General features: G+C 42.2%; 1 protein-coding gene and 1 long non-coding RNA gene across 12 annotated transcripts in view; one reads left to right on the forward strand and one right to left on the reverse strand.

Moving 5' to 3' along the window:
* LOC308481672 (uncharacterized protein) overlaps positions 1-2,979 on the reverse strand; it is a 395,496-nt gene extending 392,517 nt beyond the window's left edge. Inside the window, exon 1 of the transcript XR_013988772.1 lies at positions 2,752-2,979. The gene's annotated coding sequence lies outside the window, so the exon portion shown is untranslated. The remainder of the gene's footprint in view (positions 1-2,751) is intronic.
* The window catches only part of LOC308481682, a 98,735-nt gene that overhangs the window by 7,808 nt on the left and 67,714 nt on the right, over positions 1-23,213 (forward strand). For 10 of the 11 annotated variants that reach the window (XR_013988792.1, XR_013988793.1, XR_013988794.1 and 7 more), the window contains exons 2-3: positions 15,743-15,818; positions 20,556-20,615. This is a non-coding gene — a long non-coding RNA (uncharacterized lncRNA). Of the gene's footprint in view, positions 1-15,742; positions 15,819-20,555; positions 20,616-21,586; positions 21,711-23,213 lie in introns of all 11 variants that reach the window. The other variant, XR_013988791.1, reaches the window with a different exon arrangement.

Below are 23,213 nucleotides of genomic sequence, written 5' to 3' on the forward strand. Positions count from 1 at the left end.
AGTCAGTGGTGTGGTATGATTGTTGTATATACCTGTTGTTTAAATTTTGAATGTGGCCTTGGGCATCTTTGAATGGAAAGAAAAATGTCATCAATAAATACTCATGCAGGTTCCATAATAAGAAACAAGGACTGCAGAAGTAAAGGGAAATGCACAAACCATGGTATTGATATTAGAATTCAGTTTCCTGTGAATCACTGGTGTCTGTCACTTTTAAATGCTCAATTAAATTTTATTTTTGTAATCAATTTTCATTGAAGGTTTTTCACACAAGAAACAATAAATAGGTAGAATAGGCACTGGCCTATTGGGCCCTACGTCTTTTATGTGCCCTGCAACAACAGATCACAATAACATTGATTTGTTCTTGAAAGAAAATTACAATTGAACTTTATTAGTTCAATATTATCCCACTAAAGATCATGCATGAGGGCCCCCCCCTCAGGATTTTGACTGCCTAGGGGCCTCCACAGGATTTAATCCAGCACTGCCTGGGAGTTTGCCCCTCTGGGAAGCCCTCTCTGCCCTGACCCTCAAATAGGACCCTCAGTCTTCAGTCCATCACCTTCTTGTGTGTATCTTCCTTGATATGAGTTAGGGAACTTCAGATTACAGGACGATTTAAATTTTATTTTTGTAACTGACAATAGAACAGAGTGGAGAAGCCAAATGTTAAGACACAAAGCTAAGAGCATATACTGTAGGAGCCATGGTAAGGGTCTTTGTACTAGTGACTAGCACAAAGTTGTAAAGTGTGGTTTTGAAGCAATAGCACAAACGGACCAGACCTTTATATTGATCAGATGCTTTCCATTTGTTTATTTATAGCATTTATATAGGATGCACAATGACATACTCTTGGTGGCTTAGAAACATGAAATACTACAATACAATATTACAGTACCGCTCATGAAAGCACAGCGCCAGTCAGATGTAGGTGGAGAGGGATCCTTGTGATGGGCAGTACAGCAGAAAGTATAATCCTGTCTAAATTGACTGGCTTGAAGGCAGCAGCAACAAAATGCTAGCCATTATTTGACTATCAATACTCAAACTTGAAAGTCTTAGTAATGAACTCATCTTTCAAGAAAATGTATTCAGGTCTAAAATTCAAGAGAACAATGATTAAAATCACTGACAGGGCTATTGAAGACAGTATCATGTAAAAATACTTTTGCTATACAGTGGTACCTCGGTTTATAGACGCTTCAGGTTACAGACGCTTCAGGTTACAGACTTCGCTAACCCAGAAATAGTACCTTGGGTTAAGAACTTTGCTTCAGGATGAGAACAGAAGTCGCACGGCGGCAGCGGGAGGCCCCATTAGCTAAAGTGGTACCTCAGGTTAAGAACAGTTTCAGGTTAAGATCGGACCTCCAGAACGAATTAAGTTCTTAACCCGAGGTACCACTGTAATGTTAAGTGGCTAGAAAAACACAGTTTGCATAGATGAGAAGAAAGGTGTTACCTACACAGCATATTTTGCCACACTAGATCACCTGTGGGTCAAAATTATCTCTAATTACTTCTTAATAAGTACAGTATACAACACCTAAGGAGATATGCACAATGGGTAAATTCCTAGTCACATATTACATTGCCACAGATGTGGAAAAACTAGGCCAATTTGTTTTCATGCTTTGCTTAATTGTGCAGAAATTGCATGCCATATAAAGTATAATAAAGGCGCCATATTGCAGAAACGGCATGCCTTATAAAGCATATAAACAAAAAACTGGCAGTGAAGAAGAAAAGCAGCTTTAAGAGGGGAATTATGAACAGTATCTGGAAGGAGCGGTTGCCAACTCTTGTTTCCAGCTGTACTCTTTTTCTACGGCAAACATACCCCCAATCTACTTTTTGACTTGTATTCAAAGCACAACTGTGTTTTGAATGCTACAGGGGGAAAAGAGAGCTCCAGGAAACAACTGGAGCAGAGAAGCCATATAACCATTCTTCCAGTTCACACCTAATTAAAATTTTCTCCTTTAATATAACGACTTCTACCACAATAACCAAATCAATTAACATTTGCCATAGATGGATGCTGTAGCCGCATACGGAAAAGGGGACCATGATCCTGTGTATATACCATACACCTGTGAATTTTCACGAGACCAGTTCATTGCTACAAAAAAACAAAAACACAGACCTGCAAACCTTTTCTCACAATGTCTGTGATATTACTGGCACCATATAATACCTAAAAATTGCAGTGAACATTGCAGCTATTACTTTCCACAGTGCTCATTTATAGAGTCGGTGCAAGCAAGAGAGTTTATCAAAACTGATGAACATTTATGTCTCCTATTGAACGGGACGGTGTCTGATCTCCCTTGTTTTGCAACACTTGAAATGCTCATTATGCCTGGGGTTTTATCTGTGTGTTCGTGTGCTTATATAAGCAAATGGAGCTGGCACCTGGCCAGTTTTAAATTGGTCCAACAATTTGAAGGTGAGGCTTTCTCCCCTCCCCCTCTATTTGATTTGGCTTTATTTTGTTTTTCTACCATTTGATGTACGGTTCCCCCTTTCCCAGCCACATGCATTGCTGTCTAGCAGAAAATATTGAAACAGTTCAGCATATGTGTATGTGTGCATACAATCGCAGGTTATATTTCTGTCTTGGAGAAGTGGCAGTTCTTTGCATCTGTACCTGATCTGAAAACCTCTTGGTAGCACTACCTTCAAGAGCAATATTATCAGAAACCAAAGGCAATTTCAAATTGTTCATTGGTTGAGATTACTTACTGTTTTATCTGTGTTGTAGCTCTGCCGACGGTAGCGGGTTGACGTTGGTGTAGGGCAGGGGTAGTCATCCTGGTCCCTACTACCCACTAGTGGGCATTTCAGGATTCCAGGTGGGCAGTAGGGGGTTCTACGCCACATGTTACTGCAGCACTGGTGGGCGGTAAGGAAATTTTACCATCAAGAAAGATGCATTAGTGGGCGGTAGGTATAAAAAGGTTGACTACCCCTGGTGTAGGGGGACGTGTCAGTCACATGACATCAATAGGATATCAGATGATATCCCCACCTACCTGTCAAAGTTGGTTTGGCAGTGCGAGGGAAATAAAGATCTGGCCCATCAGGCAAAAAAGTTTCCCCACCCTTGGCATAGAGATAAGCACTGCTGAAAATGAGTCCCTGCTGATCTTTTAGGCTCAGTTGCATGAATTTACTCCAAACTCATCTATCAAGTATGTCTTCAAACAACTAAAAATATGCTCAGTTTACTGCTGGTTCAGCCTAGAGATGGACTCCTAGAATGAATTTCAGAGTGTCTCTGTGATCTAATAGTGAAATTATATATTTACGGCACACTCTCGTTATCTTGCTTTTTATATCTGCTTGTTACTGGTTAATAGCTATTTGCAGTAATGCTAATGCATTTTGTGTGTGTTTTGTTTCACCCTACCGTTCACCATCAATTAATGAGAAAATGAATTGCATTTTGAAAATTTCCGCAGGTGAACAAAAGTGTCTGAAAGTTCTCATCGGGTAGGGTGCAGGGTTTTCGTAACCGATATCTATCTTTTCTCAGTGCTAGGGTGCAAAACTGGCTCAAGGGGTGGTTGGAAAGGAAAAGCAGAGATAAAAGCAAGAGAAGAGAATAAATGGTAGGAAGCAAGAAGTTAAGCTGCTAGGGGAAGCCAGCTGCTGTGACTTCATCACATAAAGATAAGGTCTTTAGGCTTGTGTCATCTCCTAATCTGTTATATTATGTGCCTAAATACTATCAGATTTGACCCTTGTGAGCCTAGATTTCACCAAGTTAAACAAAACTCATTCCTTGCAGAACTAACCAAAAACCAAGACTTTAATTTAAGCAGGCCTTAACTTAAGATAGGCTGAGTGGCCTAGGATTGACCCTACAAAAGACTTTTACTTTGTCTCTCTATATTTACAGTGGTAAAGTGCATTCTGATCTTTTTAAACACCATTGTTGAACATGCGGGGGGGGGGGGGGGGCTAGCAGCATTTTTTTATTTCCTGTCTTTTGGTTTACCTTACACTTTTCTAATGCTCTATATTGATCTCTTCCATTGATATTACGTGGGCTGCAATATAACAAAATCCCTTCTGTCTCCCTACCTTTTGTATATGTACTCATTTGAACAGGTAACCTTAAGAGAACCCCCTGCCACCCTTTTTCAAATTTCCCATCTTATCCTAGCCTCTCAACACTTCAGATGAACATCTGGCCCAGAATATTACTCTTCAAATCCGTTTGAGTTTAACTTTATTTAAGGAGAGTGCAAATAAATAAGTAATGCAATAGTTGCCTTTAATAGGGAAAGCAGGGTGGCATGTTTCTTTTATTCATTATTGCTTAATAAATCAGAAACCTGCAGTGACTGTGAGCAAATCACCATTTAAATCCACGGCCACCCAGAGGAAAGAGGCAAACACTAAGATGTATTGCTGAGTCGGTACCTGGCAATGATATTGAATTACATGGAATTTTATATATATAATGCACTAAAATGTAGTGCATTTTAGGCAGCTTGATACACGATAACTTTCCTACACAAGATATCAAGGTGGGGGCAACAGACATGTCTGCATTTGTCACACATACATGTGCATTTGTGGTGCATGTGTGTTCTAGTAAGACTGATGCTTACAATTCGTGAAGTGCCCCACGGGTGTTCAGATGCCCTGCTGAGTTCAATAGATGTGTGTCTCAGCTAGCTTTTTTCTGGCCTATTTCCAATCTCTGTATAAAACCCAGTTCCCCACATCCCTATTAATATCAAGAAGCAGAATGTTGGAGACTGGTGGGAGGTGGGTGGATGCTAAATTTGGTCGCAGGAGATGAAAGAGATTTATTTCCCACATTCCTGAATGCAGTCTGGAAGTTGGCTTTGGGAGCAGTGAATGGAAGGGTATTTCGGACACACGGAGTTCCTCCTGTTTTCCAAAGGCGGCTTCAGAGAGCTGCAGGGCAACAGAGGATTTGCTTCCAGCCCCCTGCCTACCTTTTCCACCTGAAATACTATCCTTGATGTCCTAGACCAGTGGTTCCCAATTAGAGGTCCAGGGAACTCACCTGAGCTGGAGCTGGGTAAGCCTGGCAGCGGACTGGGTGAGCCTCGTGCCAGCCAGGCTGAGATTGGCGCACCTGGGGCAGGAGCCCCTGTGGCATCCGTCACAGCATCCGCGGCCAGCAGGGTTCCTCAGCCGCAGGAAGACTGGCTGCTCGCAGACCTGCCTAGGCTGTGACTGCTGCAGCCATTGCTGCTGAGAGCCCGCTGCGGTGGGGGGAGGTGGAGGTGGAGGTGGAGGTGGTAAGGTGCAAGTTCTGAAATCCTGAGGTCAGGGGTGGTACGTCTCATTTTGCCACTTGAGGCAAAACAGGAAGTGCCACCCTGCTCTGCCACACTACCACCACACCACTACCCACCACGGGACACTCACCACTGTGCCACCTGCCAGTGGCACTGCAGCTGTACCATACACTCCAACATTTCTCCAATGAAAATAGGGACACCCCATTCCATAATTATAATTTTACTATTTATGCCCCAAACATCTTACTGGGTTGCCCCAGCCACTCTGGGCAGCTTCCAATGTATATAAAAATATAATAAAACATTGAACTTTTTTTTTTCAAAAAAGAAACTCCTTGCATCTATATAGCAACATCTTTAAGACTGTGGCTGTCAGAAGCAGATAAACATTTCCCACCTTTTCTACAGTCACAGAGCACATCTGTGCTGGGCTTTTTTTAAAGGAAGCTGGTGGCAGCAGATCTAATTGCCAGCAATTCACCTGGCAGGAGTCCTCAGCCCTTGCAGGATCCTCTGCACATCTAATTTAAGCAAAGAAAGGCACAGGCTTGTAGCCTATCAGAGCATAACTGAAGTGTAGCAAGGTTAGGTTTGGAATTGTAGTTGGTCCTGTGAAAGAGGACATGGGTGATGAATTCTCCCTTTCCCGATCCACAGAACAATAGTCTTAACACTTTTCTGGATACAGCAGTATTTTCTGTCAGTGTGGCATAGGAATGGCTGGTGAAGAGATGGAATCGTTGGCTACTTAGTTGATCAGGGAAAGGTTTGATTCAAACCCTGCAGCTTCATACCGTAGACTGGCGCAACCCAGTCCATAGCTGTCAACTTTTCCCTTTTCTTGCGAGGAATCCTATTCGGAATAAGGGAATTTCCCTTAAAAAAAGGGAAACGTTGACAGCTATGACCCAGTCGGATGGGTGGGGTACAAATAATAAATGATTATATTATTATAAAGGAGACTAGATGGCTGAGAACCCTTTACAACGAGACTGGCCTTTTGGATCAGGCCTATGCTAGCTTAATATTCTGAACATACTCATTTTTTTTCCTCAGAAGCAAACCCTCTGAATGCAGTAGTGCATGGGATTTCAGCCCTAGTCAAAGATGGGTAGACTAGAAGATGGTTTCTCTGCTACCAGTGGCTTCTGTTGGGCCACTTCGGATGAAATATTTTGGTGTTCATGCCCAGGCACAGTACGCATTTCAACTAGACTGAAACCGGTTTAGTCATCCAGAATTTCCCCCCAAAATGATCTATCTGCTAAAGTAGGCTTTTGCTGACAAAAACCTAGTGTCACAATAGTCTTCAAGGTGCCACAGGGTTCTGTTGTTTTTCATATTAATGCTGTCTTGGGATCATGGCTCTTTCACAGAATTAAAGTTCCCAGGGATCCTTGATTTGGTACTGTGACACTTAAACGTGTTTAAAACTGGCTTTAATGTGTAATGTCGGCATGCTGTCCTAATTTTCAGACATCAGCTCGTGTTGGCTTTAGCTGAGAACTGCTGCACATTTGTCACCTGTAGGAGGAGGGTTGCTGTCTGAGCACCAGCATAATGAAGACTAAAGAGCTTTCTCCTGGACTCTTAGCATTTGCTGTTCCTTTCTTGGTCTGCATTTTCCCACGGCACCCATTACTTCAGTATCTGGGCAGCAGAGACATGTTCAGAGTCATGTTAGGAAACCTGTAACCCATTCCTGCCTATCTGTTGCTCATCGCTTGATGATGATGCTAAAAGCTATGTAGCAGCTTTAGAAACGCTGCGAACAGTTCTGTATGCCAAAGGGTAACTACTAAAAGCAGCAGGACTCCCACCCCGAAAACAAGTCACTCCATGCAAAACAACACATCTGATATAGGGTAATAATAGAAGAATCCCTGGCACCACTCCCTTTCTTGCAGTTTTTTGGGGGGCTGGATTTGGTATGCCGGGTCAGCCTCTGGTGCTAGCTTAGAAACTCGCCTTATTTTTAGAGAGGACATTGAATTATAACAGTGCAAGTCAGCTGACTGCTTTGTCACAGAGCTGCTGCTTTCTACATTATCGCAAGTGCCAGAGCTCTCCCTGCTGCAGTTTTCTAGTCGCAGTGCGGCAAAGCAGACGCCTAGAACCGGGCACGGAGCAGCATAGGCTTTATTATTTTGTATTAAAAAACCTTCCATCTGTTTTACTGCGGTGTACATTTTTTACCTTTATCCAGGAGAAGCATACCACCTGGATGTGCATGTTAGCTTCAGACATTCGCAGCGTCTCTTGAACGGAGGCACGCACTGCTCGGAGCCTTTTACCTAAATTGCCTCTGACGAAGAGCGATTGTTTTTTCTGCCTTGTATGTGAACAGTTGCTTATGCCACAACGACACACACCTGCAGGAACAGGACAAAGGAGACGATACCTGTTACTGTCTGGGGCCTTTTTAACCCCCCCCTTCTGCTTTTGGTTGTTGTTTTTTTGCAAGCGCTCTGCTGCGGAAGCCTTCTCAATATCCCAGAGTAATATATTAGTTCCTGGTCCTATAGATATAGCCACAGTTTCTCCCACCGGTTAGAGCAAAAGCTCAAGCGAGAAAGCAGACTCCCTGACCTAAATCAATCCCAGTCCTTTTGGATGGATGCAGGGTAGCAGTCGGCTAGCAGTGTCACAGCCAGCCATCAAGTGGAGAATCTCTGGGATTGCAATCTCTTTCGCTTTCAGCCTGTGAGAATCGAGTGCTCCACTTTGCTACCCAACTGCTGCTGGTTTCTGTTTTTTACATTTCTTTTCCATAAGCAGCTATTTACTTGTGGTTTTCTTTTCTCTCTCTCTCTTTTTTTAGCCTCCTAAGTGTATATTTGTGTGGATTAGTCTGTCGTGAGCGCAGTCCTTGTCCGCGTCACATTGGAAGCGAGGGCACTGAAGTCAGCCTGCCTTAACAGTTGTTTCTTTCTGCGTGATGCTATGCAGCTAGAATGGGTTACATTGACAACAAAGGAAGACGCACAAAACACCACTATCTTCTGGGTTGTTGTTTCAGGAGAATATATAACTCTTCTTCAGTTGCAACACGCTCTTTTTTTTTTGTATTTTGCTGTTTCTTTTTCCTTCTCTAAAGCCATCTAATCAAAGAACAGGCAACGTTGTGGATGTGGGTTTTCAAAATGCTATTGGAGGGGGGTGGCGATGTGATGGGGGAGAGAAAAAGACAGCTCGTGGAGAACTGTGATTTGTGGCAAGCAGCACATCCTTTGCATTCTTGCTGATTTGAAAGACTCAGGTTTTTGTTGTTTTTTTGCGAAGAGGAAGCCCTAAGGGACAAGTTCTGTAACTAAGAAAGCAATCGTAGATAAAGGAATAAAAATGACAAGCGTAAACGGAGGCTCAGAGCAGAAGAAACTGTCAGTGCCTGGATGGCAGCTTCACCCAGTCTGAATAATTATGAATAATTCATAGAACAAAATTACTCTGCTTTCACCTTTTCCACTTAAAATGGCATGATGTGAATCTCTAATAAATTTTCAAGATAAAATATAATGCCAACTTGAATCCGAAGAGCTTTTTTTTTTCCTTTTTGCAGCCAGATGCTACACGCCGATTCTTCCAGTATACCTTTCACAATTATTCCGTGAGAATCCCACTTCATCACGAAGCACCATTACCAATGAAAATTATTGTGATTACAATGGCAACAATAGAATGCCATCAAACGATTTCTAATTTACCTAATTTGCTAAGGCTGACTGCATTAGTTTCATTGCCCTGGTCTCCATGCCTGGCATCTTGGATCCATATCAGAAAGAGACAAAAGTGGTTCCAGCACCTTTAACTTCGACGGCACAGGAGAAAATGCAGCCATGTGTTTCATGGTTTCAGCCATGTATGTGTTACACGCCTGCTTTTCCATCATCCTTGGCGATTTTGTTTAGCTTCTGGGCGTAGGATGGAATTCTGTTACAGGTTTGTGGATACCGTAATGCTCAAGTGCTTTAAACTGCAGGAGATTTTCAACCGTACGATCTGTACAGTATATATACTTTGAATTAGATAAGTCTTCCTCCCCCTCCTTCCCCTCATTTGAACGGTTATCTGATTCCAATATAGAAAAGCTTTATGCTGCCGATGACAGTTATGGTTCGACTACTTAAGTGTATAATCTGAAAATGGTTGCAGTCGACAAAGCAGATGAAAACTATGTACGTGGCTTTGAGGATTGTGATTATTCATTCAACTCTTATCCAGTGATTTTATAGTTATATGTTTGGTTAAACTAAAATGTTCCGACCATTTTGGGAGGGGGGTTTGAAATTAATCAACTAGGCACCAATATAAGTAGTGCATTTTCTTCTTTGGGGGGCATTCAAGGGTACGCAATACCTGCACCTCTTTTTGTTGTTCTTAAAAAGTGCTGCACTTACAGTAGAAACTTCATGGTGAGTACCGGCACCTCTTTTTCTAGAAAGAAAGCACTAAATATATGACAATATCAAAACATGCTAATATTCTGAATGTGCTCTTTTGGTACTAAATTTCAGTACTAGCCATTATTATGCAAAGACAGAGGATTTGAGTGATAGTTTATTAATGTTGGTTCCTAACAGTGCAATGCCTAACTCAGAAGTAAGCCCTGTTGAGTTCAGTGGGGGTTACTCTCAAGTAAAACTACAGGACTGCATCCAAAAGTGGAATTCAAGATTGTCACTATGTGTTCAGATACATACAGATTCTGAATGCACTTGAAATAGTAAGGGGAGCTACAGTATATTAGGGTTGAAAATCTGCACTGAGGTGCAAATACTGTTAATTTGAGTAAATGCATTAAAAAAAAATTTCATTCGTATCAGCAGATTCAAAGAATATTTAAAAGGTGCTTTTTATAAAAGCAAAAGTATGCAGTAGTTCTTTTCAACTACAAGACTTCTTAATTATGCACTAACTTGCCTTAGTAGTAGAGATGTCATCTATTGGCATACTTCACTACTATTGCAAAAGCATATTTAACAAAATACACAAAATACATTTTTATAATAAGATTTTTAAATGTTATATTTTGCATTTAATTTACATAAACTGTTTTTGTTTGTTGATGGAGTGCTTCTCCACTGCATTTTTAGCTTCCACAGAGTTTTAGCTGAAAGGTGTGACAAAATTTTTGCATGGTACCACTGTATATTTGAAAGGTACGGTCAGCACCACCCACAAGCCATTTAAGGCTGCTGCCTACCAAAAGTCCACATCATTGCGTGAAAGTATGTGGTCTTCAGTAATTTGTGCAATCCAATCTGATTCAGATATAAATTTCCATGTTTATATATCTGCTATGTTTAATTGGTCTATCATTTAACCCTTTATTGCATTCTGCGTTTGGCAACTGATTCGGAAGAGTTCCTTGCAGGCTGTTACTAGCACACGCAAAAAGCAGACTTACAGAATTACTTGAATTGCCGCAGTGCAAACAGTCGCTTGCGCTGCAGTCCCTTACCCCTGACAAGTGAGCAAGAGCTATTTTCCTCATGAGGCAGGCACTAGAAAAAAAACAGCATTCAGAGTTGGACTGCAGTGGCTGGGATGCTCAAATGGTCCTTAGAATATCACATATCAGAACTCTCAAAGGCTCCACCTCCTCCCCAGCTAGTTTCAGGGACGCACGCCTGCCCTTAACACTTTCAGTGCTTGACATTCTGGTACTAGGTCTGGAGCTTCTTTGTGATGGCTAGCACCCAAACTCTTATTTGTGGCATTGCACCAGTAGAGGAGGGCATTGTGCCTGGTCCTATGCACTTCTGGAGCAGTGATTGGATGGACAGAATGTAGCTGTGGAGGCACGAGATTGGCTTGTTTCCATAATCCATATCAGGCTTGTGGGATCTGCTTTTTGTTTGTCTGGCATATAAGACAGATGCTCGGCCTCTGAGCTACACTCCTTGCCGGTTGTTGAGAACCTACTGCATCAAGCAAAAGACCTCCCCTATCCTAGCATCTAGTTCTCATGGTAGACAATCAGATGCCTATAGGAAGCCCACAAACAGGGCATGAACACAATGCAGCTATCTGCATTTATGCTCTCCCACAACTACTGTTCAGACGCACACCACCTCACACCACATAAGGAGGCTGAGCTTAGGGACAAAGTTACATATTTTTATTAGACCATCGGCAATCTGACATTGATGCCATTTCGCCCCAGTGATGAGTTTGTTTTAAATTTGTCAGTAGAGCCTAAAACAAGGGTCAGCAAACTTTTTCAGCAGGGGGCTGGTCCACTGTCCCTCAGACCTTGTGGGGCCCCCGATTTTATTTTGGAAAAAAATATGAATGAATTCCTATGCCCCACAAATAACCCAGAGATGCATTTTAAATAAAAGGACACATTCTACTCATGTAAAAACACACTGATTCCTGTCCACGGGCCAGATTTAGAAGGCGATTGGGCTGGACCCCAGGTTTGCCTACCCATGGCCTAAAACATTGTCTCTTGTGGCTTTGATTTCCCTTAGTTCCTCAGACTGCTTTCCTGGGTAAGCTTGTGCTCCATACTTTTAAGTGGCCATTGCCAGTGGGTTTAATGTAGCTATAACGAGCACAGGGGACGAAACGGGAGTTCCATAGGACCCATAGACCAAAGGCTAAGGGGCTGAGCAGTGGCCCCCCAGCACCACCTTCTGGAACTTGCCTTTCAAATAGTGCTGAAGCCGTCACAAAAACATCTGTAACCCAGGTAGAGAATCCAGAGGTTACCATTCTAGGTAGTGTTGAAAGACACAGAGTGAACCTGCAGAAATGACGATGCCACGCTCCCCCTATGCAGTTTCCAGTGCAGGTCATCTCCCAGTGCAGATTCAGTCCCCGAACAAAGCCGTCTTCCCAATCAGAATGCATCCATACTATCCAAGAACCTACCATTTGCTTAAACATCTTGCACACAGAGAAAGGGACAGTGGAAACTGGCTGATAATTATCTAGGACAGAAGGCTCTAGGACAGGCTTCCCCAACCTGGTGCACTTCAGATATGTCATACTACATGTGCCATCATACCCGACCATTGGCCATGCTGACTGGGCTGATGGGAGTTGTAGTTCAAAGTATCTGGAAGATGCAACGTTGAGGAAGGCTGGTCTAGGGCTTGATGGATGTGCCAATGCAGATGCTTAAGATCAGGGTGTCAGCTATTTTTTTTTTAAGCATTTCACTTCCCACGCAACTAGTTTATCATGTGTAAAACTGGAATTTCTGCAAGTAATTTAAGTTGAGCATATGTTCCAAATAACAAAAATAGATTTCCAAGGATTCACAAGTTAACTGAATTAATGGGTCTAATATAATACACAAGTCGTATTTTTTTTTAAAAAGGAGTGAGATTAAATTAATATCCTTTTGACATTTGTGGTTCATGTGGACATGCATCAGGATATTAAAAGCATATAGGGGAAGGAATTCAGTGTTGTGCTATGTCAATCGTTCCATCAGGGTGAGCTTTTCTTTCTGCTTGCCAAGTGGAACAGTCCCCCTCTCCTTCCCCCATATGCTATTCTGGGGGTTCTCCCAACTGCCCTAGAGCCAGTTTTGGGGGGCACGGGGAGGAGAGGGGGGAGCCCCACTCCACTAGCAGACACCCACAACACTCTAAATTATTGAGGATCCTGTATCATCATCATCATCATCATCATTTGCTCTTAATGGATAAATGCTTTCATTCTTTAGGGCAGTGGTTTTCAACCAGTGTTCCATGGCACCCTGGGGTCAAGGGTGCCATGGGCAGCACTGAGCCCCCATCCCTCCTTCCTTCCCTCCCTCCTCTGATAAAAAAACCCCATTGCTTCCAACATATGTCGGAAACTCCCTACTCAAGCAGACAAACGAGCCGCATTTCTCTACTTTTTCATGTATCTCTATGCTATGTGATGCTGGTCATCTGTCCATTCATGGTCATCTGTCATGGATGCTTTACTTGAGATTCCTGTATTGCAGGAGGTTGGACTAGGTGATGCTTGGAATCCCTTCCAATCCTATCATTCTGTGTGCATATTGATTTATACAAGGCATAGGAAAACTCCGGCCCTCCAGATGTTTGGGACTACAATTCCCATCATCCCTAGCTAACAGGACTGGTGGTCAGAGATGGTGGGAATTGTAGTCTCAAACATCTGGAGGGCCAGAGTTTGCCTATGCCTGATTTACACCCAGCCCTAACGCTATTTACAGTTTCACCCAGTGGCTTTGTATAGATGTTGAAACATTTCGGGTGAGAAGATGGGCTCCTTTGACAGCTGTTGCTAGGTAAACCAACTGTGCGGTAGGGGAGCTGGTGGGATAACAACATAGAAAGGGGTCCACCAGAGAACACTTTGCCAAGGTGGAGCCAACATAGAGACAGCCCTGTATGAACTATATAGTCCCAGAAACTATAGTGTAACTCTAAATAGCTCATTGATAGTAACTGTGCAAGCTATTGATACATGTTATTTTTTTAATTAAAGTTATATTCTAGTAAAGTATTTATTAAAATTGTAATTCTAGTAAAGTATTATTAAAGTAATATTTAAGCAAAGTTGTAGCCTGGTCCTAACCACGTTTTCCCTAAATCAAATCTAATTGATTTCAGCAGCATTCCAATTTAACATATTTCGGACTGGAGTCATAATCATATTTTCTTTAGAAAAAAAAATGTTCCTAATTTCCAAAACAGAGCTTTGCTTAGTATGTTTTCATGAGTAGTGATGTCAAGGTAAATGTTTGCAAAAGCAAAAGGTTGGTGCAGACCCAAACACTTGTCCCCTTGTAGCTTCTTATAGGAGACCAGGAGCCAGCAACTGGTTTGCAAGGTCCCTTGGCTGGCTTTAAGAGGAAACTGGCACTACAACTGCATGGGCCATGTGACTTACCTTTACTTTTCCGGGTAACAACACTAAGCACTGTTCCAAATTGTCAGTCTTGTTTCATTTCAGTTTGAGAGAGGTGATTGATTTTTTTTATTTTATCTATAATAGCATTTATAGAAAGCATAGCAGCCACTGGGGAATTTTTTTTTCTTAAGCCACTCATTCCTTTACAAGCTTCTGCTTAATAGGACAGACTTTTACATGTGGGCGGCAGAGGGCAGGGAGTTGTGCATGGAAGTTTCTTATAATTTATTTCATAACAAACATGCTTCTTTTTGGAACGCTAGCTTATTAGGACATGTCTAGTCCAGGCCAGCTGTGATGTGCACACAACCAAGGTCAGCTTCCTTGGGTATGTAGGAGAAAAACAGTGCAAGAACTAGCCTTAGCACAATTGATCTACTTCATACATATGCTCCCATAGATAATTTTGCTAATTTTATTGCAAATGTTAGCACAACTGAACACAAATGGGGGAAACGGGATTATGCCTACAAGCCCTGACTTAGTCTATGCATATACCTTTGTACATAAAAAATTGTATGTCCATAGGTTCTGGTATATGCAGGTGGGTTCCTGTCTGACATACTGCTTGAATGTACATAGGAACCATGCAAAAAAGGTCAAGGGACACAACTTGTTGCTGGGATTCCATTCTCCCCCTGCCCAAGTACTGTACATTTGTTGTACACACATCCAGTCAAGAGAACAAGTGCTGTTGTTTCCTCAGCTTAGCATATGAGGCTGCCTATGAGAGAGGAGCAAAGACATATCTAGTTTACATAGCATCCTGTTTACCACAGTGGCCAACCAGATGCCTGTCAGAAGCCCGAAGGAGGGCATGAAAGCTCTTTAGCAGCTGACAACCCATAGCATTTTGCCTCTGATGCTGGAGAAAATATATGACCAACATGGCTAGCAGCCTTGGATAGCCTTATCTTCCATGAATTTGTTGCGTCTTTTAAAGCTGTCCAAGTTGGTGGCCTTTGCTGCACCTTGAGGCAGCAAGTTCCATTCTATGTGCTGTGTGTAGAACGGCTTCCTTTCAGAACTTCTCCCACCATTCAACCTCTTTGAACATTTCAACATCCAGTTGTCCAAGGTCCCCTACATTAGCTGCTGTAGGATCGGTGCATAGAAAGAGGGGAGGTTCCTGACAATGTTGCTTGATGCCAATGTAGTTGTAGATGTAGATGTAGATGTAGTTGTAGATGGTTCGACATGTGGCAAACAATCATTTGTCATTTCCCCACAGTGAGTGCAGCGTGTGACAGGTCTGTAAGAATTCTGTAATTGACTCTTAGGTGTGTGGTCTCAGCTCGATGGGTCTGGCAGCAGGAGCCGTACTGTATTTTTCAAAATTTAATTTTGCCTTTCTTTTGTGTGGCATGCTGCCCTTTTTTTTTGTTATGAATGGTGTTATTACAACGGCAATAACCAGATGCCTCAGCAGGCATATTTTCATTATGCTCCTATTGTTTATACGTGAGCAGGATTTTAAAGCTCTGTTTTACACTGAAGTGTCTGTTTCCCCTTCCTCCTTTTAAGTTTGATATGATTTCTCACTGTGGGCCATTTATTATTGATAGGACAAAGTGAAGTGACTGGAGGAGCCCTTATGAAGACGGCAGGGGAAACGCTGGAGAAGCTCGGAGCAAGAGCAAGGTAAAGTCTGAATTGGATTTCATGTGTGAAGAACCTTTTGAACACCTAGGACAAGTGCTGTGCTATATAAATGACTCAGGGACTTGATCTCTGAGTTGAGCACTATTCCTATGAATACCAGTTCCTGGGAATCATAGAATTGTAGAGGTGGAAGGGACCCCAAGGGTTATCTAGTCCAACCCCCTGCAATGCAGGAATCTCAGCTAAAGCATCCATGACAGATGGCCAGGCTTAAAAATCTCCAAGGAAGGAGAGTCCACAACCCCCCGAAGGAGATCATTCCACTCTTACAAGAGTGCCATTGCACCAAACTCCTGCTTTCAGGCTTCCCATAAGGTATCTGGCTGGCCACAGTAAAATCACAACACTGAGACCGATGGGCCTTTGGCCAGATCCAGAAGGGTTCCCCATACCCCCAGATGTTTTGGGGAATCGCTACCGGGCACTTTCAAAGGTCTGATATTGATACTGTGTTTGGTATTAGCTGTTTCCTCAAGTCTCAAACATGAATCAGATCATTACCAGCTCAGCAGCAGTTCAAGAAGTGAAGGTCAGAAATGTGATGCCTCCTAAGCCCTACTTGGGTGCTCTGCTTGCATGTGAAACCTACAAGCTAGAACAGAGAGTGGGGGGTGAATGTGCTAAATTCTTCCCACCCCCCAATCGCTGCCAACCAATGGAGGGTGGAAGTCTGAAGCAGGGAACTCTTCTATGTGTAGAGTCTCCCCATGTGATTTAGAATGTCAGTTGTGCAGCAGAAAATTCTATGATTGTATTATGAGTTGCATGTCTGCCCGAGACTTGTTTTATCCAAGAGAGAAATACTACCATTAAACTGCAGTTTATTCAAATCCTTTTCAGAGAGAAGCAGGTAAGTTGGTGCAGCATAAAAGGCTTAGCTCTGTGCAGAGATCTGATTCTTGGTTCAACATTCTGCTCTGTTGCTTAGGTTTCTCAATCGCACACCTTTCCCTATATACATTGCTCACAGGGTAGGGAATTTGCATAGTGTGGTCACTGCGTTGTTAACAGCTACCACATGATGCTTTTAAGAGTGTCCATGTGAGGATCATAGCATATTTGCTCTTTTCAGTCTCCTTACTTCTAGGACAACCACATCTTTTTTTCTTTTTTCAAAAACAAGAAGCCTTGATTTATAGTACTAAAGAAAATGGAAAGTGACACAGAGACACAGAGAAAAAATATCATGCGGGAGGAAGTATTAAAACACACACTCCTCCCTGGCCCCAAATCCATTTTTATTCATATTTTCAGGAACAACCATCTCTACAGGGTACCTAAAAGATAATAATGTACTGGAAGTTCTCTGAGTTCCTTCCCTGGATCAGCACAGACCAGTGCACTATAGATTTTGATTGCTTACTGAGCACTTCTCAACTGCGGTGTTATTTTAACCTAGGGCATTATACTGCCTAACCTTGTTGTGTTGGTTAATTATATTTCTTTCCTTTCTAGGAATGTAAGTTTACTCTGTCTTGATTATGCCAGACCGCAAATCCTTGAAAGGCATATATACTGTAGCTCTGGGGGTGGAAAGGGCCAGTTGGGCTTAAGCCATCTCTGGGAAAGCTCCACCATCGTTTGTTATTAAACTGGCCAAATTCCCTTTTGTTCCCACATTAACAGCTCGCCTGCGGTGCCTCTAGCCTTGACATTGTTTTTTAGTTACACGCTAAATTTTAGCGATTGAAAGAAATTTGGCCCTTCCCGTGTTCATTTGGGAGGAAGGGAGTGAAAGAGAGAAATAACAGTGTATCTGATTAATTCTAAATTCTATACACCAGCAATAAAAACGTCAGTAAAAACTGCAAGCTATTGCCCCAAATTATGTCCACCTAATCCATCCTGATAATTTTTCCCATTGGCCAAAGGAAACAAAGTTCTGTAGCCTTAATTTTTGTCCTCCCCTCTCCTGCTTCCAGGGGATGGATTTTGCTTGTTTTGTGTAAACTGCGCAATTTAAGTCAGCTCTAGAAACCAATAAAGATGAAACATACAACACTCAAGTGAAGTCATTTGGGAATATTGAATCCAATAACGTTAACCTGTGCCTGGAAATCCATATGGAGAAAAGGTACTGCGAAAGGAGGAGATGTGAAATGTTTAGACGCCATTTCCCATTGTTAAAACTGTGTTTTTGTGCTTTTTGCCAGCCCATCACTGCACAAGGAACGGGCAATCTGTCTCCCTTTGGATGTTGCTGGACTGCGATTCTGATCATCCCTGTTGTTGGCTGGGGCTGATGGGATTTGTAGTTCCACATCTGGAGGGTTGTCACAAGTGCCACCACAGCACTCCACTCTAAAATAAAAGGCAGTATCCTCCCCTTAATTTAAAAAGGGACCATATTTCTGGCATTCACTGCCAGAAGATCACTGCTCTTGCTGACAAGCCTTCACTGGAATGTGGCCAGTGAAAGGCAATGAATGGAAAGGTCACTAATGTCAGGGACACAAAACTGTTAGGCCACAAATTATAAGCCCTGTGGGCTGTCATGCTTTCTGAGCCTTGGGCCCATGTCACGCCACAGTTGGAGCTGTTGTGTTCAAGATAGGGTGTTCAGTAGGCTCATGAATCAGAAAGATCACTATGGTACTCTAATCCTGACTATCTTCGCCAACATCATAGCAACATTGCTGCTGCTACTAGCAAATTTATTTCATTGACAAGTGGGGCCTCCAGCACAACGTTGTGAAGAGGGGAGGTCCTGTTCAGGGCTCTAATCAGATCAGAAGAGGCAAGTTGTGGTGCTAGGTCTTAGGCATGGGGCTTTCTTCAGCATGATAGCCCAGTTGGTAAAGCATGAGACTCGGGGTCATGAGTTTGAACCCCATGTTGGGTGAAAGATTCCTGCACTGCAGGGAGTTAGACTAGATGATCCACGTGGTCCCTTCCAACTGATTCTAAGAATTCTGATGTGCTATGTAAATTTAGAGGGCTCCTAGGCCCAAACATGAGCTTTTATAGTGCTTTAATAGGGTGGGGAGATCAGTTATGGAGAACGAAGTAGGCTCATACGAGTGTTTGTGTGTATTGTGGCATTTTTTTTTTAATTTCACGTCTCCCAAACACTAATATCTCTCCTTGTCTAACCTGAATATTTACTCTAAACTGTAATAGGTCTGAACAAGTTAATTCCCTCGTATTACTAGATATGCAGGGAGGAAGCTATGTTACACACAGTCAAGAGTAGTTTAAAGGTGGCTGAGCATGTGGTACTAATGGGTGGTTGCTTTTTAGAAATACAAACCTGGAACCTCACTGCATTTTTAGACTGGGTGATATATCATTAAATCGTCCCAAACTAGATTGAAGTGATACTGAACCGTGATACTGTTTTTATAATTTTTGATCTGGCAATACATCAGGAATCATGGTGTGTGTGCAGGAAAAGCCAATGCCTATACATAGCTCCATTCTTATATCGGATATTGTGATATATCACTATATCGCAATGTTTAGCTGGTGATATATCACGATGTTGAAAACCAGGTATCGCCCAGTCCTACTGCATATGTATACTCTCCCTGCCATGAGAATAATGATTTACCACCATGGTTTTTATTATACTTAATTGTGTTGAACCTTCAAAAAAGGTTATCTGTTTTAGTGAATATCTGAGTTACATTCTCACTAATGATTTTTTACTGCCATGGTATTTTCATGAAGAAAGTAATAGAAATAAATCAATTGCCTTTTCCCTGTTTTTTGGGTGGCGGGCACCATCAAGTGGAAGTTATGATATAATTGAAGCTGCCTAATACCAAGTCAGACTATTTGTTCTCCTGGCCCTGTGTTGCTTATTCTGACTGCCAATAGCTGTCTCCAGCAGAGATCTTAGTTCCCCATCTTCTGCTTTAGAAGTGCTTAAAACTTTGGGCTGGAGGGTTGTTGCCTGTTGCATTGTGAAGATCATAGCAGTTTTGGAATTCTACAACAGCGTAACAAAGCACATCTTGTTTGATTGATGGAAGAAAAATAAGAACCTATACTTCAAAGGTCTGGTGTTTAGGAGGTTTTCCCCATATAATCAGGTGAGAAGGGCATCCAGAGAGAAAAGCTCCAGTTTTTTATTGCAATTAGATGATTCGAATTAAGCTGAGTTTGTTTTTAAAGATTAAGACAATGCACTTTGATGAAGGTTTTTTTAGTGAAGATGAACCGTACTCAGAAGGGGAGAGCATATCACTGCAGTCTGTCTAGCACTTCAGTGATATTTCCTAAATTAATCTGAAAATAGCTCTTGAGGCAGCGTGTAAAGATTATTAAGCATGAGGTTTTTATGTATGCAGAAAATTTGCTTTTGCATGATTACACTCTTAAAATGTTAATGCATGCGCGAGAAAATTGTGTTCCTTAATCTCTAAGAAATTTGTTTCTCAAAAGAAGCTCTTAGCTTTTTCTGTGCTTGGTTTATTAGGTGCTGAAAGCATGGTACAACTTTGCAAATGACTGTATATTAATAATGAACTAATTTATGCCTTAAATGCAATCACTGTATCGAGTAGCATCTTAAATATATATAGGAATTCTTACCCATGATGGGGGGGGGGAAGGTGGATAGCATGAGAACCCAAGTTCAGTGCATCTTTCATCCGATGTTGATTTCCACCCCTTTAAGCCGTACTGAAATTTCTCCCTGCTTTATTAAATCATGAGTGCACAGATTTTAGCATTAGCCCAGCTAATTAACTTCTTAAAATTGTGTCATTTCAGGAATTTGAGGAGAAGGCTCAAAAGGTCTAAATACGGAATGAACACAGCAAAAGCTGGTTGGTAAGCAGCAGAACCTCCCAAAGGATGCAGGTCCCATACTGCTAGTAGGGATTATAAAGATGTAGGGTGGAAGAGGCTCACCAGTTTTCTTTTTAAAAATGAGGAACAGCTATTCCTTTTCAGAAGAGTCAAATCTTCCAGAAATTCCTTTCCCCAAACACAACCATTTACAAAGGGCAGAGATAACAAAACAGATAAGATAAGGGGTGGCACCCAATGATGCCACTTTCTGCGGAAGGAATCTGTCAGCAGAAGAGGGTTAGAATAGGGTTGTCATACACGTCTTGGCGCTGTGGTCTAAACCACAGAGCCTAGGGCTTGCTGATCAAAAGGTTGGCGGTTCGAATCCCCATGACGGGGTGAGCTCCCATTGCTCGGTCCCTGCTCCTGTCAACCTAGCAGTTCAAAAGCACGTCAAAGTGCAAGTAGATAAATAGGTACCGCTCCGGCGGGAAGTTAAACGGCGTTTCCATGCGCTGCTCTGGTTCGCCAGAAGCAGCTTTGTCATGCTGGCCACATGACCCGGAAGCTGTACGCCGGCTCCCTCGGCTAATAAAGCGAGATGAGTGCTGCAATCCCAGAGTCGTCGGCTACTAGACCCTGACGGTCAGGGGTCCCTTTACCCTTTACACGTCTTGAATTTGCAAAAAAAGAAAAGAAAACCTCAACAACTTTATTAGAAGCGGATTTCAGTGGTCCCCTTTCCTCCCTGCAGTGCCCTGTGCCTTCAAATCTCTTGCGGAGGGTAGCTGACCCTCCAGAAAAAGATTTAGGAGTTGGGGCATGGGATGCTACAGGGCATGATTGCCAAAAATTACTCTCTGCTTGTTCTGCTGATGGATTCCTACTGTTAGCAGAGAGTCACCCTTGGATGCCATCCACAATCATTCATTTGGATTAACCGATGATGATGATGATGATGATGATGATAATAAATGATTGCTTTTTTGTTTTGTTTTGTTTTGTTTCAGATGTGGTAGGCAGTGGCTCAAGCAGTAAACCACTTCTAAGTGCCATGCTTGGCTTCCCAGAGACATCTGGGAATGCTGGACTTTGGTCTGTCCCAGTGTGGTTCTTACCTATGGGTGTGATAAGGTATTATTTGCATTTTAAGGCCATGGAAGTATATGTTGTTGCCATTATTATATTATTATTATTATTATTATTATTATTATTATTATTATTATTATTTTCTGCCATTATACAGTTTCCTTACCACTCAGTGACTCCTAAAGCAGCTGACAGTCAATGAAATACAAAACCCAAATCAATTATTAACACCGCACAACAAAACAGCAACTGGAAGCTATAAACATCAAAGGAGGAATCATTAAACAACAGAGTTTTCCTGCTCTTCAAATCTCCAGCCAAAAGCATATTTAACTGGAAAATGCAGTAGCAAAATAGTTTAACAATTTGGCCCAATACCAATTTGTAAACTAAAAGTCTATGGCCTCAGTCCTGTAGTTCACTTATTCTGAGTTTCATTTGGTTTATTTTAAACTCCAAAGACAGCAGGTATGCAAGTGCTTAGTCAGTACAAAAATATTTAGACTCTTCTTCATTCATGTAGTGTTGGATCCAGAGCAAATTTGTTATGCTTTGTTCCCATAGAAGTCAATGCAACTTGGGCTACAGACCTACACATAGGGACTGTAACTACCTGGGAGGGTTTGACTTGTTTCTGCATAGACGTATAAGGTTGCACTGCTAAGTTAATCAGTAACATTACACACTGATTTCAGTGGTGCCTTACTGCTACTAATTTGGTCTGGTTCATTGAAATCTATAGCTTGTGACTTATTCATAGGGTTCATCCACACTTCCATTTCTCCCATTATTTCTACGCATGGGTCCAAGAGGTGTGTTTATTGTGTGCTACCATTTGTTCTAATTCAGCAATAAACAGTGTGGTTTGTACCTCTGGCTAGAAATCACAGAACAAATGGAAATGTAGATGAGCTCACTGGGAGGGGGCATAGAAGTACTCAATTTTAGCTGGCAAAATATTTTTAGTATGCCAAAAGGCTGTGTACACATTCCCATTTACTCTGCAGGCAGTGTGCTGGTTTGGGAAGCAGTGCACACATGGCATTAGCCGCAGTCCATATCTACTTGGTAGCTATCCTTTTGTTGCTTATGAAATGCTGCATCTTGATGCTAAACCAGCTTTGATCCTAACGGAGAAAAAGAATGACAGAGCTGTGTTTTAAGCAGGCAACATGTACACATGTTATAGTGTGTTGGGGGCCATTTCAAACATTTCTGTTCTTCTTCCCTGGAGATAAACAGGGTGCATAACATCACTACTGCATACGGGACTTCCTAATCTGTAACTTTGCAGGCCAGCACCAGGCTGCAGAGGGACTAGAAAAGCATCTCTTAATAAGTAAGCATGTGGTTTCACCACCAGGAGTTAGAAAGTTCATGTAAACAAGTTCCTCTCTGAAACCTAGTTCTCACAAGCGGCAGATGGGGGGGGGGGACCTGTTCGTCAACAGCAGGTGACTATACCACTGCAGACTGCTAGGGGTAGGGAATGATTCTCCATATAATTAAATTCTCTCCTTGTAGAAGGTTAGTATGCCCACGAAAAGA

The sequence above is a fragment of the Podarcis pityusensis genome, assembly GCF_964106645.2.
Source record: "Podarcis pityusensis genome assembly, chromosome: 7".
Lineage (NCBI taxonomy): Eukaryota > Metazoa > Chordata > Lepidosauria > Squamata > Lacertidae > Podarcis > Podarcis pityusensis.